Source organism: Musca autumnalis, unplaced genomic scaffold (genome assembly GCF_047663935.1).
Source record: "Musca autumnalis isolate F117 unplaced genomic scaffold, ASM4766393v1 scaffold_2, whole genome shotgun sequence".
NCBI lineage: Eukaryota > Metazoa > Arthropoda > Insecta > Diptera > Muscidae > Musca > Musca autumnalis.
Window position 1 is genome coordinate 247,360,476 of NW_027411755.1, and position 21,178 is coordinate 247,381,653.

Consider the following 21,178-nt stretch of genomic DNA (forward strand, 5'->3'; position numbering starts at 1 on the left):
TTCTGATAACAGAAAGTGACTAATAGAATTCGCGACGGCAAAAACTTGATAGTTATCAACACTCGATTTTTATATTAAAAGTCTGACCATCGAGAAGCTTCACAGACTGTTACACCCCAACACACCCAATTAACCTCCTCATGTGATAAAATATCTGTGTCATGGCAAAGTATTGGCCACTTTATACAAAACAAGTAAAAAAGTAGCTTTGCCGACAGAGATATACCCTCAGCCCATGTGAATTGAAACTTTCACATACGGACAGATCGCATGTATTTAGGGTCTTTTCAGAATGTTGTGGCCCTTTTTGGACATTTCAACTTACCGACATGTGCATTAGGAATAAAGCTCAAAAGTGTTGCGGAGGAGGTACATAAAGGAGTGGAGCGACATAGTCCATTATCTTCATTATCGCGCCCACTAGTAATATCAGTGGGCCATCGTATAGCTTTTGGACCAGTATACCAGGAAGCATGGACTTGTACTCGGACAACATAATATCGCTGTAAATAGGATTACAACGAACAGCAAAGGATCCAAAGGATCTTCGAACAGACCCTAAACTTAGACACAAATTTTGAACTTTGGTGGGGAAGGTACCCTAAGGAGACGACCTATAAACTAAATTTGGACCAAATAATAGGAGATCAAAAGTTTGGATCAAATTTGTTGCCCCGTTCAAGACATATCGTGCATACCATTTTAGTGAAATTTTTTAAATATTGGGGGGAAGTACAGGAAGTTGTGGACCGGGCATTGTCCTTCTTCGAACTGAAACTAAGTTTTGACAAAATAAGATGAAGGCCAAATTTTGGACCAAATCGGTTGAATAGATCGAGAGTTATCGTGCTCTCCAGCAAATACGTATGGTCGCATATGGGCTTTTTACACCTTTCGGGCTGTTTTCTCATGACTCATGTACTTGCCCCTGAAAAAACTTTTACCGTCGTAATGGAGGCAGCGAATGCAAGTTGCTTCAACAAAAATCAAAGTGATTCTAGAGCAGTTCTTAAAGTGAACTTATGTGAAATTTGACATGGGAGACACACGAAGCAATGGACAAATATAGTCCATATTCGAAGCTGATCTATATATGGTATATTTATTAGGGTGTGTAAAGTATGGACCAAATCGGTCACCCACTTCAAGGAGTGGACCGATTGAGCCCATATTGGAACCTCATCTAAGTCTGGTAGAAATTTCATGATGTGCAAAGAAATTTTGTGGGGAGGTACCGGAAGGAGTGGACTGATATAACCCATCTTCGAACTTAAACTAAGTTTGGACAAAGTACTACGAAAGCCAAATTTTGAACCGGATCGTTCGAGAGTTATCGAGCGCTTCAGACAGACGTACAGACATAGAATTCGGATTTCGTTAAAACATACTTGGGGTCTAAAACCATTATTTCGATGAGGCACATTTTGTCTGTATGAAAGTGTATATACTCTCGCACAGAGGATGCGCCTAAATATCAAAAAAATCATGTTGTAATTTTAAAAATTTGAAGATGCAAATCGGTTCAAAATATTCCAAATTTTCCGAAACTCAACTTATTTTTTCTATTTTTCGAGGTTCTTAAGGAGAAAAAGCCTCACAATTAATTCAGGATGATTCGTTGGACATAGGACTAAAACATTTTTGTTAGTGTGTTTTTAGGCCATTGTACCATCGTGTCATGCCGAGGAGGATGATGCGGCATATAGGGTTACTCTGCAATCAGTAGTGGGAGTAAAGCCTGAAAAAAGGAAATGAGGGAAACGACTTTTCCATTGCAAACATTAAAAAATGCAGTAGTCAGAATAAAGCCCGAATATTCTACCGAAGATTAGAAAAATTACAAATTTATGGTTTTGGTACACACACGCCCTCCTGTAGAGCTGAGCAAGTTATTCTGTTAGCAGATAGAGACAACATGTTCGGGCTATGAAAAGAATCGTTTTCCACCGAACCATGTACCTGAAGGTGGTACTGATGATCCAAAATTATATAAAGGCAGAAATACGACGGTTATAGGAGTTTATGGTTCCAAACTTAGCACCATCGGGTTATAGAAGGCATACCCGATTATTGGATTAACTTCTCCAAACAGTTCAATACCTCAGACAAGTTATTGGAGAGTAAAAGTAAAATATCGCCGTAGATGGTCGTCAATTATTAGATTGGCAATCATTTTACTTCCTGGGACGGCTGAAGTAAGTATGTATGCTCAACTATATACGCTTTTTCACCATCACAAAAGTGTCTCATCAAAATAATGGGTTAGCAACCACATATTAGGACCAAATCCGTTTCAGACTATTTGGAGTCGATTTGGTAATGTACGTTCGTCTGTCTGTCCGTTAAATACGATAACTGTCAAAGTCTAACATTTTTATGTTGCAATCTTAATTCCAAACATAGATCAAATTCGGGGATGGACAATATTAGTCCACTTCAAATTCCAAGGTCTGTCTATCTTGAACAATTCGTTCAGGTACACCTCTCACTTCTCACTCACTCGCTTCTAAATTGTGGCCTTAGTACAGTTTAAGGGCTGTTACAGAATAGTTTTGATATTTTTAACTATGTGGTTCTGATTATGGATATAGAGTTTTTTCGCGAACAAATTTATGCTCTTGGACTTTTTACGACACTGGGATTTAATTCGTGTGGACCATGTTGATTGATTCAGTTAGAGGGATATTCATGTATATGCTGCCTACGGCACAAATGCCTAATTATATAGTCTTGAAACTGTTAAAACTTCTGTTGTACCCTACGGAAATGATATTTCTTTTTATATTTGGAATCTGTTCATGGAATATGCAGCTCCACCACATCTGATACAGTTTTGGTAGGCAGGCTGATGGTATTTATCGATCTGCAACGCCGACGAATTCTTTTAACTTGTTTTAAAAAACAATTTTAAAATATTTAAAAATCCAATAACTTACTAACAGAATTGAAAATGTGTGAAAATTCAAGAGCAATCACATCGCTTTATCGCATGATAACTTCATAACGTAACAAATATAACAACGTTAAAGGACAATATTTATCCACATAAAATCTTTATCGTATGTGTCACACACACCTTACAAACAACCAACATATATCTAAGAAATTTATTTCCCTGCATTAATGCGCAACGATGCTGGTGTAACAATGCACAAGGTGTTAACTAAGCTGATGCTATTTTAGTCGCTTGCAACAATAAATTTAGAAAGTAAAAGCTAACGAACAGCCCGATGGCAAAAACATAAATATTTATGGCTGTGAATATACTAAGTGCAGCAGGTATGCATCATTTGTAGCCATTGTTATGAACACACCACCCCCACCACACAAGCAAAACACCTACATATCATCCACATCCTACAGCCTCACATATGTCAAGCAAATTAAGGTTAGTTACATGGACCTCTAACAGCGCATTTATGAATGGATGAACCTTGATATTTACTTCTCCATGCCATGTAATCGGGTGCAACAGTACCCAGACACCGACCGACAGACCGTTACATTGCCGCAAGGCAAGCAAAAATAACACGCTGCGACATTATAAAGATTTGCACGTACTAAGCTACGCCATTACGGTTGACAAATTAACACGATTTTCTCTAGAAGAGGAATATATCTTATTTTATGTGTCGTCTTCTGGTGATGTCGCCTTTAAGGTCCAAAAGAAAAGATTTATGAAAAGAAATTAATTTGAAAATAACCGAGACAAATATATCATGGATGATCTTAATGCTGGAGTTGAAATAAGTGGCGCAAACATTTAAGCAGAATTGCTAAATAGGAGTTGGAATGTGGGGAAGCATAATATTTTATTTTGAACTTAAGTTGTTAAGAAAGATAATTGCTGAAAAAGAATTTAGAAGGAATTCCATTATGAACACTTTGAGTGGTGACAAATCTTTAAACTTTAAGTTCATAAAACATCAGAGCGTATAATTGCTGTCAGAAAGTATACCCACTACATTACGCATAAAGTAAAGTGTTGCGGACATGGGAGAACTATAATGCCAGCAGACATAGGAGACATCAATCATAAATGTATTTAGCGCCTGTATAATATGTAATACCACCGTCCCTCGGCAAACTTTTTAAGGGACCATAATTTGCGACGCTACCAGCTTCAGCGCCATGTAATTGTAAAGTACAAGACGTATACAACTGCCTTGCAGGAAGTGCTATCGAAATTGTGAGACACCTAAAGATGATGCAATGTATTAAAGCCGCCAGAAATTTTACATTAGTCTGGCTATGAATTTGCAATTATTCGGAGGTTAAAACGTCACTGCAACAATTAGGAAGATATTCCTCAGCGGCAATATCTTGACAGCAAGCATAGAGGGGCAGAGAACAGATATTTTTACGGCGCATACAAAGAGAATAAGATTAAAATTGTTCAAGGCGTTTTTAATGACAAAATTAGAAGGGAGAATAACTTTGTTTCAAATGTAGGAAAACTTAATAAACAAATTTGCCGGTCGAAAAAACCGTGGTTGGCCGGGTTGTAGTAGGTCATAAAAGGTACTCACAAGCGCGTTGATCGTACTATCGATCCATGGTATAAACATACACTTAGATCATGTTGCAGCAAAGGTTCGCACCCGATTGAACGTAACTAATAAAATAAAAACTGACAAAATACGGAAGCTAAACTTCACTCAAATTAGGAAATCTCTTTATGAATGGAGCATATAACGGCTATTAAACAACCGAAGGGCAATCCCACGGTGGCCGGTTCTCTGGTTCCCTTCGACCACATCAACAATTATGCGTTTTTGTCTGTATACATATTTTTCACCATAAAAGCGGCAATATATCCCGGAATGCCTGCTCCGAGCTTTTTTGGTCCGTGCCGTGCCAGATCCGCATCCACAACATGTAAACATCGATAAGATGTAATGGATAAATAGCATGGCTGCACTTCCAAATCCAAGACTACTGAGATAGGAGTTATGTTGCTGCTTGATTCGCTAGAACAGATGGAGACATGCTGGGAGTGTATCCAACTTCGTCGTCGGAATACGAGACACCCCCGCAGTGTCCCCACCAACAAAAAGAACCAACGCAGCATCTAAAACGGCGTTTGCACTAGAGCTTTTTGCCGGGTTAACCTTCTTTATGAGGATTTATTTGACGTTTACGCTATAAAATTGACATTTGAAACCCAAAGCTACTGGGTTAATCCGGTTTAGTGCAAACAGGGTATAACATCACATGTTCTTATTCAGCGCTCCGAAAATGCATCGTTCTCGAAATTTTGCTGCAACGGTCTCCGCAACAAAGTCAGGGAAATTTTAGACTTTATGAGTCGGAGGAAAATCATGGTCACCACTATCCATTTAAATAAGCTCACCGTCACCTGTATCTTGGAACATTGCAATGGTTCTAATGTTTTACGGAAGGATCCTACAAGCGGAGGAGGACTTGCCTTCATTATACTCCAGTCAGTCCAGTACAGACCTATCTCGATTGAACTTGACTCTAGTGACCCACTCATATGTATATGGAATGTATGAAGGTATGAATTGTTGTGCCATGCATCATGTGTCTGACATTTGTCCGCCTTTTTAGGGCAATAACAGTCTGGTGCATCAATGCTCATCATGAGCTTTGGCATTCCTTCCAAAGGGGTACAGCGCTGGCCGAACAAATTGAGAGCTCCACATATTGCACGCTGAACAAAGATGCTCCTATGAGGATAAGAGGAGATTATCGGGCTACTCGAATGCCCGAAATTAGACCAAATTTTCCAGCAGAGGCAACGGGACGAACAACAGAGCATGATGAGCTTCGTTGTACGAACCCTGAACACCCAAGAGTTAGGGAACTTAGTAGGCGAGGCCTAGTAGGCAACAGACCACCTGAAGCAATGCAGCATTGATACAGGATTAAGTAAGAAAGGATGTTACTGTCATCGGCGGGACAGTGACAGGTTGGTAGTGGTGCGCGTGTTTTTTTAACCGACTACTTATAGATGACACCTTTAATGACAGAGCAAAGAGTAGTGTGCTATGCCGTATAAGATCCCTCTTAGCCGACGGCCCATTTGCAATGAGCGATGGGTGACGTAGTGGTGTGGAAGATACCCAGCAACGACACTGACCGGCTTTACCATGGCAAAGCCCATGACTTATCTTGGTCCTTCTATCATCTCGAGTAGACACTGACTCTCAGTGGTGTCATCTGGGGGCTGCCTTTAACACTCATTAAAGGTAGTGAACTAACATGTGCTGCGCGTTCTTCCATAAGAATGTTAAAAACTTGGCAACATACTATAAAAAAAACCCACTAAAGTTGACAAAAGTTCTAAGAACCATGATCTACGAATCTCCCCCTGGAATGTTCGCACTCTTTATACAGAAGACGCAGTTTACGCATTGGCAGATGTCCCTAAAAATTACAAGGCCGATATTACTGCTATACAGGAAATTCGTAACAACAAAACCTAAAGGCACTGCATTATGGCTGATTTATAATTGGTCGAAGGTTTAAATATCTGCTTTCATGCTTCAACCCGCTGAATTAAAGACCCGCTGCAATAGAATAAAAGCTAATTTTTCCCACATGAGTTTTATTTGCGCTATGATCCCACTAAAGTCAAGGACGAGCAGAACAAAAATATATTATACGAGCGCTTACAAAACATCAAAATTATTCTAGGCGAGTTTAATGTCAAAATTGGAAAGGAGAATATCTTTGGCCCAACAGTCGGAAAATTCAATCTCCACAGTGAAACATCTGCCAATCGAATGAGCCTGATGGACTTTGCAGCAGCAAAAAACATGGTATTTAGCAGTACCAGATTTAAGCATATCGATATTCACCTGGCTGTCTTCGGATCAGAAAGCAAGGAATCAAATTGATCACGTTGTGATAGATGGGAGACATTCATCGAGCGTGTTGGATGTACGTTCGTTCCGAGGAGCAAGCATAGAATATAGATTAAACATAACAAATAGAGTACGAACAGACACAACACGGAAGTTGGACATCGGTAAGCTGCAATCGCAACAGATAGCCACAGCATATTCCACTCAACTGGCCCAATTGCTCAATCAAAGCACTCCTCGTCCCGATAAAATATCAGCACAATGGCAAAATATTGCCCACACCATTTGGATACCAGAGACCTTCACCAAGAAACCAATGGTATAATGTGGAGTGTCTTGCTGCTAAAGAAGAAGAATGCGTCATATAGGGCTATTTTACAATCAGTAGCAACACGTAGCGCACGAGAGGGGTATCGGGAGAAAAGGAGAGAGTAGAGAGAAAGAAGGGAGAGATACGGAAAAGCGGGAGTGTGCAAAAATCTAGATGTCCAGAAGCCAGAATGAAGTCCGAAAATTATACCAAAGAGTATTTCACTCTGATGGCTTTGGTACGAGCACATCCTCTTCTAGAGACCACCAAGGTAATTCGGCAACTGATACAGATAGTGTGCTCATGAAATGGAAAGAGCATCTTCCAAATCCAAGCCACATATACAATCCCATAAAATGGTATTGAATGTATACCGCCCATCCAAGATGAAGTAAAGACATCAATAAACAGACTAAAAAATAATAAGGCAGTAGGAGGCAATGGCTTACCAGCCGAGCTGTTCAAGACCAGTGGCGACAGCCGATAAGGTGTTTGCAACAGCTAGTTAGCACCATCTGGCAGGAAGAAAGCGTTCCCGGCGATTGAAAACTAAACATTATGCGTCCCCTTCACAAGAAAGTAGATACAACTGTATGCTCTAACTACAGGGGCATATGCCTTCTCCCTGTTGCATATAAGGTAGTGTATAGGATATTGTATGAATGACTAAAGCGTACGGCCCATGAAATAATTGGGCCATGCCAATGCGGCTTTAGACCAGGCAGATCTACCATTGACCAGATATTTACAATGTGGCAAATCCTGGAGAAGACCCAAGAGATGCAGATCGACACATACCATCTTTTTGTCGATTATAAAGCAGCCTTCGACAGTCCGCTACGTTCAAAGTTATTCCACTCCATGTCTAAATTTGGTATCCCCACAAAGTTCATTCATTTAATATTCTGCTGGAAGTCGAAAGAGATTCTGCTTAAGTGTGTCTGACAATAAACGGCGACAAGATGAAGTTGTACCTATAATGCTGAGGTAGTTAAAGACTTCGTCCAACTCGGCACCACCATAATCCCGAAAATAAACAGCAGATGTGAAATAAGAAGTATAGTATTGACCAACATATGCTACTTTGGCTTAAGTAACCAGTATAAAATAAAGACACATTTTTTTCAAACAAAAATCACACTCTACTAGACATTGGTACTAACCACACTTATGCATGGATCCGAAGTATGAGTACTTGCGAGAGGAGATGAGGCAGAACTTGGTGCATTTAAGAGAAAAAAGCCATGAAAAAACGAGCCTTTTGACACTATACGCTCCAAGGGGAAAAATCGCCGGAGGGATTTTGAAATATATAGCGGTCAAAGTTCACATTTTTGTTTTTGTACCCTCAGCATTTATGCTAAAGAGGCTATATACACTTTCATACGGGCAAAATGTGCCTCATCGAAATAACGGTTTTAGACCCCAAGTATGTTTGGACGAAATGTGTTTCAGATAATTTGGAGTCGATTGAGCAATGTCCGTCCGTCTGGCTGGCTGGAGCGCACGATAACTCTCGAACGGATGAACCGATTCGGTTCAAATGTTGGCTTTCGTAATGTTTTGCCCAAACTTAGCTTATGATCGAAGATGGGCTATATCGGTCCACTCCTTCCGATACCTCCCCCACAAAAGTTCGAAAATGTTCGGAAAATTTGTGTGCACGATAACTCTTGAAGGGAGTAACCGATTTGGTCAATACTTTGCACATCCTGAATTGTGTACCAGACTTAGATAAAGTTTCAATATGGACTCAATCGGTCCACTCCTTCGGGTACCTCCCACACAAAATTTCGGAAAAGTTCAGTTTAGGACCATCTCTCGAATCGCTTTGATTTTTGTTTTAGCAACTTGTATTCACTGCCCTCCATATGACGGTACAAGTTTCATTAGGGGCAAGTCCATACTTCCTGAGGAAATGGCATGAAAGTTGCAAAAAAATCCTATGACACCGCGTGAGGTGGTTGAAGCGCAAGATAACTCTAGAACGGATCTGCCGATTCGGTCCAAATATTAGTAATATTTTGTCCAAACATAGTTTAAGTTCGAAGATAAGCCATATCGGTCCACTCCTTCAGGTACCTCCCCCACAAAAGTTCAAAAATGTTCGTAAAAATTGTTCGTACGGTAACTCTTGCAGGGAGGGGCCGAATTGGTCTATACTTTACACATCCGGTACCTCCCACACAAAATTTCGAATAAGTTCACTTTAAGACCTGATATCGAATCACTTTGATTTCTGTCGAATCACTTTGATTTCTGTCGAATCACTTTGATTTCAATTACGATGGTAAAAGTTTTTTTTCAGGGGCAAGTCCACACTTCTTGAGCAAACAGCCCGAAGGGTGTAAAAACCCCATAGGCACCATATGTAGTGGCTGGAGATCCACTTCCATAATGGTCAATGTCGATCCTTTTAAAACCCCGTAAATACATTTTTTTGGGAAAGATTGTTTCAATATACACAGGCTGAGGGTATATCTCTGTCGGCAAAGCCTGATACTTTTTTACTTGTTTTTTTTTACTTTTTTATATAAAGGTGGGATATGGGATGTGTGTTACAAACTTCGATTTATTACAAATATATACCATCCACATAGTATTGTAGTGCTGTAGATGCTGTCTTTGACAGTCTTTGCTTCAAAGCTGAACTTCACCATTATTATAGAAATATTATGAAAACACATATCTCACAAACGTCCCTGAAGGGCATGTCCCTTATTTTTTTCATATGAATAAGTGCAGGCTTGCTGATCATAGCATGGCACCACCTTGAAGGAAGTTATACCTTACCTCAAAACACTCGAAAATGTGGACAACATTTTCTCTAGGGATTTAAACACAGGCAAATCATCATAATTTGCATATACAGTACAAATCGCTTATAACGGTAGTTCCGAATTTCTTCTAGCCCGTTATACCCCACTCAAACGAATATTGCATATAAAGACAATTAGGGGCTAAATTCTGTCAGTCCCTTGACCAAGAGAAATATAAAGTGGCAGGGCAGTCTGAAAACTTTGAGAGAAAAGCTAGACTTTGTACACAAATAGAGACCGTACATTACATTTGGAAGTTGACACCACCTTCTTATATTATTTCCATTAACATCAGGGTTAAATAGTAAAAATCACTTACCTCGTTTATATTACTGAAACTTCTGTCATGCATTAAACTATTCCATTTTTTGCGTAACCACGATGACGAAGACATGCAAGTTTGTTGATTTTTTTCATAAACCAGTGGCCAATTGTTAATTTTTTTCAAAACTTCTTAAAATTCAAATAATTTTTTATGTTCACAACTTATTTTTTAATAGCATTCAGATGTTATTTATATGGAACAATTTTTACCCTGTAAATAGACAAATACACATAATATGACACAATCCAAATCTAGATGATTTCTTTTAAATAAAAAAAATCAAAAATTTCCATATAAGATCAGAAGATTGTTGCGTTTTTGTTCACATATGGCAGCAATATACTTGTTAGAATGTCACCATTACTTTCACCATATACTAATAAAAGATTTTCAATTTTTTAGTTGTTTGTTTCAAGTCAAAAATTAAACACTTGTGTCACTCACTACCACACTAGAGCAAGATTCTTTTTTTTACACACATTTCACACATTCTTTGTTTGCAAGTTTTGTTTTCTCTTTTAATTACAACCACACAAAAAAAAAACATATGTGATGTGAATGTATATGTATGTGTGTGCTTGTGCGTGCGTAAATATAAATTTAGTATTATTTATATCCTTTCAGTCCTACCAACCAACTTTATTTATTAGCATTTTTCATTAAACAAAGCGTAAAACTGAACTGAACTCAACATCATTTTCCACCTGCAACTGTGTTAATGATTCTTCTACGACTCGCCTCTTGGCTAATATTTCAACAAAACAGGACATTAGACGATTTTGCACCGGTTTCATCGTTTTCATCACCATCAATGCCGTCGTCGTTGCTTACGTCCGTTCGTCCGCCTACCTCTTGTTGGTTTAGATTTCTCGTATTTCGTATCTCTCACCCCCCCCCCCCCCTCCCCCCTTTGCTATCCTTGCATCCCTGTGGTATCTAATATGTAGTCTATATATAGGGGTACACACACATTTGTGTAGCCTATTCTCCTGCAAAACGAGTGGGTGTTCATTTTCAGGTCGTATTGGCCATATTTTCCATCATTTCATTCATTTGTTGTTGAATGCCAACGATTTTTCGTTTGCGTTTTGTTTTTGTATTTTTTGGCACAGAAATAAAACTATACCCAGTGATGACGTCGTTACTTCCAATTTTTCTTCTCCTCCATCCTCTCCTCTCTCGCTCTCTGTGGGTTTTTATCAAACAATCATTGCCAAACTCTGAGAGCCACCACCCGTCATCTTAAAATTCACCACACCGCTATAATGGATTGCTTTACATGTGTCTGAATTGCTACAAGCTCTGGATGACTGGTTGACTGCACAATGGGTGAATAATATCAACAAGTGATTGTTATTTTATTTGACGAAAATACAGAAAACCTTTTAAAGCGAAATAAGTCTAAGTAGTTACCAAGTTTTCAAAAATATCATAACTAATGTCAAACATGAAATGTATCATTACTAATTTGGTCATATGATAAAGGAATGTAGGTCACATATCATTGATATAATATTAATAGGGGTCCACTTATTGAAATTAGAGAAGTCTCCCTTGCTCCTTCGGGTATGTTTGCAGGAACATCGGTATGTGTGTATGTAATATGTTTTTAACGATCTTCGCAATAATTACAGGCGTAAAAGATTATCTTTTTAAAGTGCTTTCGGCGGTTACAATTTTGAGCGGCGTGTTTTTTTTATACCCTACCCTACACCACTATGTGGGGAGAGTATTATAAGTTGGTTTTGGCCAAAAAGTTTGTAACGCATCGAAATAATGCTCGTAGACCCATACATATACTTATATACCAAAATGAATGTCTCGACGAGCTGAGTCGATCTGGCTATGTGTGTCCGTCTGTCCATCTAAACCTTGTAATCACGCTACAGGTCGCAATTTTAATCTGATCGTCACTAAATTTTGGGTGTTGGTGAAGGCCCCGGAGGGGAAGAAGCCTATTTTGGTAATGGTCGAATAATATTCAGGGATCAGAATGGGCAAAAACTTATTTGGAGAAAAAGTCAACATTTTATTTCAAAGCGAATATCTCCGCTTCTATATGGGTTATATCAAAAGCAAACCCTGCTAGTGAATGAAAAGATCACCTTTGCAACGATCTAACGGAGGTTGTCGTAGGTGGTCAATAGCAATAGCTGCTAATAGAACCTAACTTTTCTTTTTGCGATTTTAATTATAGTGACGAATATCACAGCTTTGGTTGGGGACCTTCCAAAATCAAAGTCTGACTATGAAAGTAGAAAATGCCACATTTACAATGATGTAAAACTGGTTAAAGTATGTGATCAAATAACGGAGATATCCCAATAGTCGGTAATACATGCCATTTTTTTATTTTTTTAATCACGCTACACGTCGCTTTTTTGATTGGATCGTCACGAAATTTAGGGTGTTAATGGGGGTCCCACAGAGGAAGACACCTTTTGATTTTGGTAATGGTCGGATATTATTCAGGGGTCGGAATGTGAAAAAAAAACAACTTATTTGGAGAAAAGGCAAACGTTTCATTTCAAAGCGATTATTTCTCTTCTGTAATAGGTATATAGAAAGGAAGACCTCGCAAGGAAAGTAGACAATATCACCTATACAACGATGTGAAGTAGGTTGTCATAGGTGGTCAAACAACAGAGATATCGCAATAGTCGGTAATGCATCCCTTTTTCTATTTTTCTGTGCAATCACACTACAGGTCGGAATTTTGTTCGGATCTTCACGAAATTTTGGGGGTTGATGCGGGTCTCACAGAGAAAGAAGCCTATTGATGGTTGGCGTACAACCCACTTTTCCATTTTTTTTATTTGAGTGGTACTGACGATGCACTTAAATGCGTTCCAACAAAATTGACCTGTATTAATAAAGACATTCAGAGCAAAGGCGCTAAGCTATCGCAATTTTAATATTTTGAATTTTACCAGTCAAAAGCTTATGCACAGGGGTAGTGGTGTAGAGTATCACATAGTCGGCCCCGACCCGACTATAGCCTTGGTTCACTTGTTTCTAAATATTCTTTCTTTTCTAATATTTCAAGTGATGTTTTGAGGACTTTAAGACTTTCTAGGCTTTAACAGAAATGCCTTACTGGTCTCGATCTTTATCTCCATAAGCACGGAAAAAGTCAGTTGCCAACGCCACTAAAGAAGTTAAGACGCTGCTTTTCGGCTTCAGATACGGTGCATCATTGGTCGGGAGATGGGATACTGTGATCGACCAGCTACCCCTAGATAGAAGAAGAACTTTTAAATAGTATCTACATATTAAACACCACCTAAAGGACTTGTAAAGATGGAAGACCTACTGTGTGTAATCTATAGGTAGAAGACCAGTAAGCATCTTTTAGAGACAGGACATCTATTCTACAGACAGAATATATCTTGAAGATTGAAGACCTCCTTAAAGTCTTCTACAGAGAGAACAACTTCTAATAGTTGTCTATGGATGGAAGACCTCCAAACGGACAGAAGATCTTCTATAGATAGAATACCTGATGAACGGTCTTTCGTAGACTTCTTTCGTAGATAGAACTCCTAAAGATCTTCTATATATACAAGGCTCCGTAATGGTGTTCTATGGATAGACACCCTCTAAATGGTATTTTGTGAATAGAAGACCTCCTTATATGTATAGAAAACTACTTATAGGTCTTCTATGAAAAAAATGATCTGCTATGGATAGAAGTCCTCCTAATGGTTTCCTATGAATAGAGGAGGTCCAATAGATCTTCCATGGATCGAAGACCTCATAAATGTTTTCAATGAATAGAACAACTCCTAAAGATCTTCTATAGAGAGAAGACCTCATAATAGTCCTCTATGGATATATGTCCTCTTTACGTTCTTCAACGGATATAAGGCCTCCTACCGGTCTTTTGTAGTAAAATACCTTGTATTGATATCAAGTATTATGAAGTATTATGTTTCTTAACGCCGTAGTACTTAACAACGGCAAATCTACATGTTTCAAAGCGTCAAAAATGCGCATTTTTACCGCAGGTAAAAAACAAACATGATTAATTTTTTCCTGATGCATTTGGTTTGCATTTTCGAAGAACAATATATGAATGTGCAACTGAAATATTTTGACGAAGTTTAAACAACACAAAGCAACTGACGATACGGAAGTCAGGCCTTCTTTACATAAATTTTTACCGAAAATACGTTTTGTGCACCTGTTTACAGCAATAATATATTTTTCGTGGGCAAGTCCGTGTTTCGTGACATAATTGTCCAATGGTGACCATCTAAAGTGCCTGATGGGCACAAAAACCCAGCAAAATGTTCCATGCCAAAGATGATATTCAATCATGGGTGCAAGTGATCTGCCATGTCACCTTTTTAGCATCTTCACCTTCATTTTCTATTCATCTTCTTTTATTCATTTTTGAATCCAAAGCATGTCATTTACATGTAATTTTCACCAATGATTTGACATGTCATTTCCACTAATGCTTTGGCATGTCGTTTTCACCAACCCTTTGCAATGACATTATCATTACGACGAGAGTTTCGAGTCTCCGACAACATCAAGTCTATGTTTGTTTGTATGTTCCGTATAGACTCAAAAACGGCTGAACCGATTTTCTTGAAATTGAAATTGAATTGAAAATTTCAGGAAACACCCGTGCTAAAAAAGTGCTATATATTTTTTCGAATTTCGGAGGGGGCGTGGTACCTCCCCCATGCCCTACTTTTTAGATATCCAAAACTACTGAACCGATTTTTCTTCAAAATTTCAGAGAATGTACAGGGAGTACCCGTGGTGAAAATAGGCTATGCATTTTTTTGAATTTCGGTGGGGGCTGGGCACCTCCCCCATGCCCTACTTTTATATAAACCCTTTTTTAACACGCCCACTTTTTAAATATGTTACATATCCAAAACTACTGAGCCGATTTTCCTGAAAATTTCAGATAATGTACAAGGAGGACCCGCGGTTCAAATAGGCTAAACATTTTGTTGAATTTCGGTGGGGCGGGGTACCTCCTCTATGTCTGATTTAATAAAAAACGCTATTTAAGCTAAACTGAAATGAACGATTGAATTAATTCTTCCGAACTATTACCCTCTGAACCACCACGCTCCGAACCACCCTGCTGCGGACGTGCACCCTCCGAAACACCCCGCTCCGAACTTCCACCCTCCGATCTATCCCGGTCCGAACCACACTGCTCCGAACTTCCACCCTCCGATTCAGTCTGCTGCGAACTTCCAACCTCCGAACCACCCTGCTGCGGACTTCCACACTCCGAACCACCCCGCTCCGAACATCTACCCGCCGAACTTCCACCTTCCGAACCACCCTGCTCCGAAGTTCCAACCTCCGATCCACCCCGCTCCGAACTTCTACCTATCGAACAACTCTGTTCCAAACTTCCCTGCTCCGAACTTCCAGCCTCCGATCCACCATGCTCCGAACTTCAACCCTCCAAATCACCCCTCTCCGAACTTCCACCCTCCGAATCACCCTGCTCTGCAGAGTACCTTCCCAATGCCATATTTTTTAAAAACGCTATTTTGATCAAGTTAATTTTCGAGGCAATTGTCGTTGTGTCTCCGACCCTAGGGACTCATTTTGGGACCTTAAAACCCGACCACGCTCAAGTTTTTTTTAAATGTTATATCTCTGAAACTTCTGAGCCGATTTTCCTACAAATTTTAGGGAATGTACCGCGATAATCCTGGTGAAAATAGGCTGCATATATGTCCCCTGGTGCCTGGGGAAAATAAACTATATATCTTGTGGAATTTCGGCGGAGCAGGATTTGAAAATTAATTCGATAGACAATGGTGGCCGACCACGAACACTTTTTTAAATATGTTATATCTTCAAAACTTCTAAACCGATTTCAATGTAATTTTCAGATGAAGTACAGGGATGGCCCTTGGATTCCTAAAGGCTATACATTTTGTTAAATTTCGGAGGTGCGGTTATACCCTGCGTCCTATTTTTTAAATGCGCTATATATATAAAGTTTACAAACCATAAGACCCGACCACTCCCACTTTCTTAAATATGTTACAAATCAATGGCAATACCAGGTGCTATGCATAGCGAAGCTTTGGTCTGATTGGAAAGCAAGTATTTAAATTAGAAATCAACATATCGATAGCTATAGATTCATCAGGTATATAAGATATACTGGACATTCATGTGAATGAAGGGCTCAAATGCAATATTAAATATAAGTTATCACCTGGACCGAATTTACGATGGCACATACTAATTTAAGAAGCAATTCACCTTTAGATTTCAGACAAACACTTCCAATTATACTATTCCAGCAGATTAAATAAATGCATGCCTCAAGTCATCAGCTTTTTGGCGGTATGTTAAAATTGAATATCGACACAAACAAATCCGACTAATTAGCGATGCAAGAAAACAACAATTGCTGACTTAAGGTAACATAAAACTGTTTTAAGGACCAGCAACGTGGACCGGGTCCGCTAGTCTTATACATTTAGAAAAAATGTGTATAAATAAAAAGACAAAATGCATCTCTATTGGATCGATGGAATCGGTTCAAATGTTGATGAAAAGATCAGATCTTTCACGACTTACTTTGCATAGGTTAAAATGCTAATGAAAAGATCGGATATTTCACGGCTTCGTTTGAACCAATGCAAAAGATGCCATGAAATCACGTCATCGCATGGAACCCTTCCTTCAAATTTTGCTGGGAACTATCGAGCTCCTTACTAAGTAATGAATACGGTGGCACAGACCGTATGTATCCGACTTCAAATCCGAAGAATGTGTGTTCAACGCTCCGCGGCACGCGAGTTTGTTGTTACGAAAATAATGACCAGCTGGTGGTGCACTTGTAAGCGTTTAAACAACCCTCAATGTTCGTACGCGTGGCACATTGTGTTCGGCTAGACATCAGAAGTACGCATGATCAAATCCAACAGAGAGCAAAATAAAATAAAAATATAAATAAAATAATCTGTTGAAATTGAAAACAAATTTCATATCAACTGTTATAAAAATATATGGTTTTATGCCCTTGTTAAAATAATGGGTTAGTAGGGGGTTTTGTAAGTAGTTACGAATACCAAAAAGTACTATAAAAAACCTATTATTTGGTAATGATTTTTTGCTGGGTTATTGGAAAAAAGCAATACTGTGTTGGCTTCTTTTCATTATGTCAGAGGTTGAGGCTATATCTTTGTCGGCAAAGCCCACTGATACTTTTCATACCCTCAGCATTTATGCTTACGAGGGTATATACACTTTCATACGGGCAAGTATGTTTGGACGAAATTCCTTTTCAGACAATTTGGAGTTGATTTAGCCATGTCCGTCCGTCTGTCTGTCTGGCTGGAGCGCACAATAACTCTCGAACGGACCAACCGATTCTGTCCAAAATTTGTCATTCGTAATATTTTGTCCAAACTTAGTTCAAGTTCGAAGATGGGTTACATCGGTCCACTCCTTCCGGTACATCCCCCACAAAAGTTCGGAAATGTTCGGAAAATTGTGCGCACGATAACTATTAAAGGAAGTAACCGATTTGGTCCATACTTTGCACATCGTGAAATTTCTTCCAGACTTAGATGAGGTTCCAATATGGACTCAATCTGTCCACTCCTTCGGGTACCTTCCACACAAAATGTCGCAGAAGTTTAGTTTAGGACCTGCTCTTGAATCGCTTTGATTTTTGTTGTAGAAACTTGTATTTACTGTTCCCTATACAACGGTGCAAGTTTCATCAGAGACAAGTCCATACTTCCTGAGAAAATGACCTGAAAGATGCAAAAAAACCCATGAGACCGTGGGTAGTGGTGGGAGTGCAAGCTGATTCTCGAACGGATCTGCCGATTCGGTCCAAAATTTGGCCTTCGTACTATTTACTATCGTTCTATCGGTCCACTCCTTCAGGTACCACCCCCACAAAAGTTCAAACATTTTCTGAACAATTGTGCACACGATAACTCTTGAAGGGAGCGACCAATTTGGTCCATACTTTACAAATCCTACCATAACTACCAGACATAGATAATGTTTGAATATGAACTATACTTATCCATTCATTCGGGTACCTCCCACACAACATTTCGGATAAGTTGACTTTAAGACCTGCTTTGGATTTTGTTGAACCAACATGCATTCACTGCATCCTTTACGACGGTAAAAGTTTTTTCGGGGCAAATCCACACTTCTTAAAAAAACAGCCCGAAAGGCGTAAAAAAGCCCCATGGCACCTATGATAACTCTCGAACTGATCAACCAATTTGGTCCAAAATTTGGCCTTCGTCATATTTTGTACAAATTTAGTTTCAATTCAAAGATGGGCAATACCGGTCCACCACTTCCGGTACTTCCCCCCAGTACTTAAAAAATGTCTCTTGAACGGGCCAACCAATTTGGTCCAAACTTGGGATCTCCTAATATCTAGTCCAAATTTAGTTTAACTTCTAAGTTCAAATGCAAGTTGGAATGTCCAAAATGGGTCAAAAATTTTGAAAAGATCCTAAATACATTCGATCTGTCCTTAGATGAAAGTTTCAATTCACATAGGCTTAGGGTATATATCTGTCGGCAACGCCGACTGATAGTTTTTTACTTGTTACTTGTTCCTATTCAAAGCCACAATAGCTATTGTTGATAGTGGGTTTTAATATTATTTTATTGTAATAATAATTTGTCAATTTTATCAACTGCCAATTCCTTAATGGCCAATTTTCAAAAAGGCAGCGTTAACAAATCATTCACATCCACAGCAACCATAATTTCCCACTGTGTCCTGTCGCTGTTGTTGCTGCTGCTGCTGCTTTTACAGACCTACTTGTGGCTCTTTTAAAAGAAAGCTCCCACTGTTCGGCTAGTTTCAGTGTTTTTCAACATTGTTGCTATTTTAGGATAAATACAAAACCCTGGAGCTAAAGAGATGAAACTGAGAATATTTACAAAACTCCTTGCCTGCCACGTACACACACAGCAACATTATTAGCTGGACATATTTACTGTTTGTTGGCTTCGAATATATAAAAATATGTAAAGGTGTAGTGGCATCACAATTCTGTGCGTTTCCGATTACAAACGTAAAGAAAGAAAAAAAACCTGGAGTGAAAGGAAATGCTGTCTACGCGAAGACAGGAAATGGAAAATTTTCATATTCGATGTTTCAAATAAATGCTCAAATGTTATTAAATTTTTCTAAAGGATAAATACACGTAATGACATCCCAAAATTTGTTGTTCTTTTTTTCTGATAACATATTGAAGAAATTGAGAATAGCAAGCAGAAGGGAAGGTAGAAGAAGTGACAGAAAATGTATTACAAATTCCATGGGTCATTGTGGTCTAATACGTCACGGCAATACACATACGCCTTCACCACAGGACGCCACCACAACTGCGCCCTGTTTTTTCCTCTGACTCCTCCGATTACTGTTGGTCAAAGGCAGCAGAAGGCACTGAATAATGAATGAAATTGCCAAACAGCAGGCAGGCTGCCAGGCTTGACGTAAAACAAACAAAAAAAGCCGTAGGCTAAAAATAGCATCAGTCCCAAACTTAGAAAAAAGTGGAAAGTAATGCCAAGTCTTATCATCAATCATTGCTTGGCTCGTTCGCGTAGACAATAATAATTTCGATATTTGTTGTGTGACGACAAATGGGAGCTCGTTGCAGACCACCAAACAGATGAGGGTGGAAAACTCTGTCGATGGAGTAATTTGCCAAAATGAAAGAAACATATTGAAGTTCAGTTCAATTCAGTTGAGTTGAGTTTTTTTGGTTGCAATTTGTTTTCTGAAATTTATTTATTACACTTTCACATATCGCTTGGCCGAGAAAAGCTCTTTTTCAGTTGTTGTTGTTGGCCAAAATGTCTGGAAATTTTAGTGGCCAAAAAAACAAAACGAAACTGCTGCGCTTTTATGGTTTTTACTTTTTGATTCATTCCTTCATTCGTTCGTTCGTTTGTTGTTCACTTTCACTTTTTCTTCCCACTTTTCAAATCCTGGGAAACTTTTACAATCGACAAAAAAACTTCTTGCACACACACACATACACGTTGAATTGTTAGAATTTCCTCGAAAGTTTTCACATTTAATTTAGTTCACATTGAAGTTTTTCTTGGGAAATTTAATACCATTTATAATTGGCGTTTCTTAATTTACAATTTATTTATTAATTCACTTTTATTTTATTGTTAATTTTTGCGTTGTTTTTTTTTTCAGCGACTTGTTTTCTCTTTCTCTCGTTTTGTTTCTTTTTGTAGTTCACACGATGATGGCATCTGACGAAGGACTTCTGTCCTACTGAACGGTTTTCTATGTCGTGGCAAAAATTCAAGCTCAACACTCTGTGTGTCGTCTGCTTGGTGGTATACGACACACGCTCACGCACTCATTGTTTTCTCTTTGTGTATGTTGGGGATATCGGTGTGTGAGTGCGTTAATGTGTGAGTATGTGCTCATATTTTGAGTTGGTGGGTGGTGAAGTATGGGAGAGGGCGGAAAATTTTGTAGTAAATGGATGAGCGCCAAACCTGCCAGCCAGCAACGTAAGGAGAGGTGTCATAGGTTCATATCGACTGTAGGGTTGCCTATTTTCTACCAAAATATTCATTTGAAAATATTTAAGAAAATAGACCAAAGAAGCCCTTCACTACACCATTTTCACATGTAATTCGAAGAATTTCAGTTGTAATTTGATTATTTCATTTGAAATTCGAAACATTTCACTTGTAATTTGAGAATTCCAATTCAATTTCGAATTATTTCATTTGTAATTTCAGAATTCCATTTGATATTCGAATTATTTCATTTGTAATTTGAATTTTTTCATTTGTAATTCGAATTATTTTATTTGTAATTCGAATTTTTCCATTTGTAGTTTGAAATTTTCTATTTGTAAATCAATTTTTTTCA

General features: G+C 38.7%; 1 protein-coding gene across 5 annotated transcripts in view; it reads right to left on the reverse strand.

Moving 5' to 3' along the window:
• Nucleotides 1–20,590, reverse strand: part of IA-2 (tyrosine phosphatase IA-2) — a 277,811-nt gene extending 257,221 nt beyond the window's left edge. The window contains exons 1-2 of one of the 5 annotated variants that reach the window (XM_073971318.1): nt 20,426–20,590; nt 10,279–10,494 (exon numbers count right to left, since the gene is read on the reverse strand). The gene's annotated coding sequence lies outside the window, so the exon portion shown is untranslated. Of the gene's footprint in view, nt 1–10,278; nt 10,495–10,914; nt 11,021–20,397 lie in introns of those variants that run through there. The other 4 variants (XM_073971317.1, XM_073971320.1, XM_073971319.1 and 1 more) reach the window with 4 other exon arrangements.
• Nucleotides 20,591–21,178: the final 588 nt, after the last annotated feature.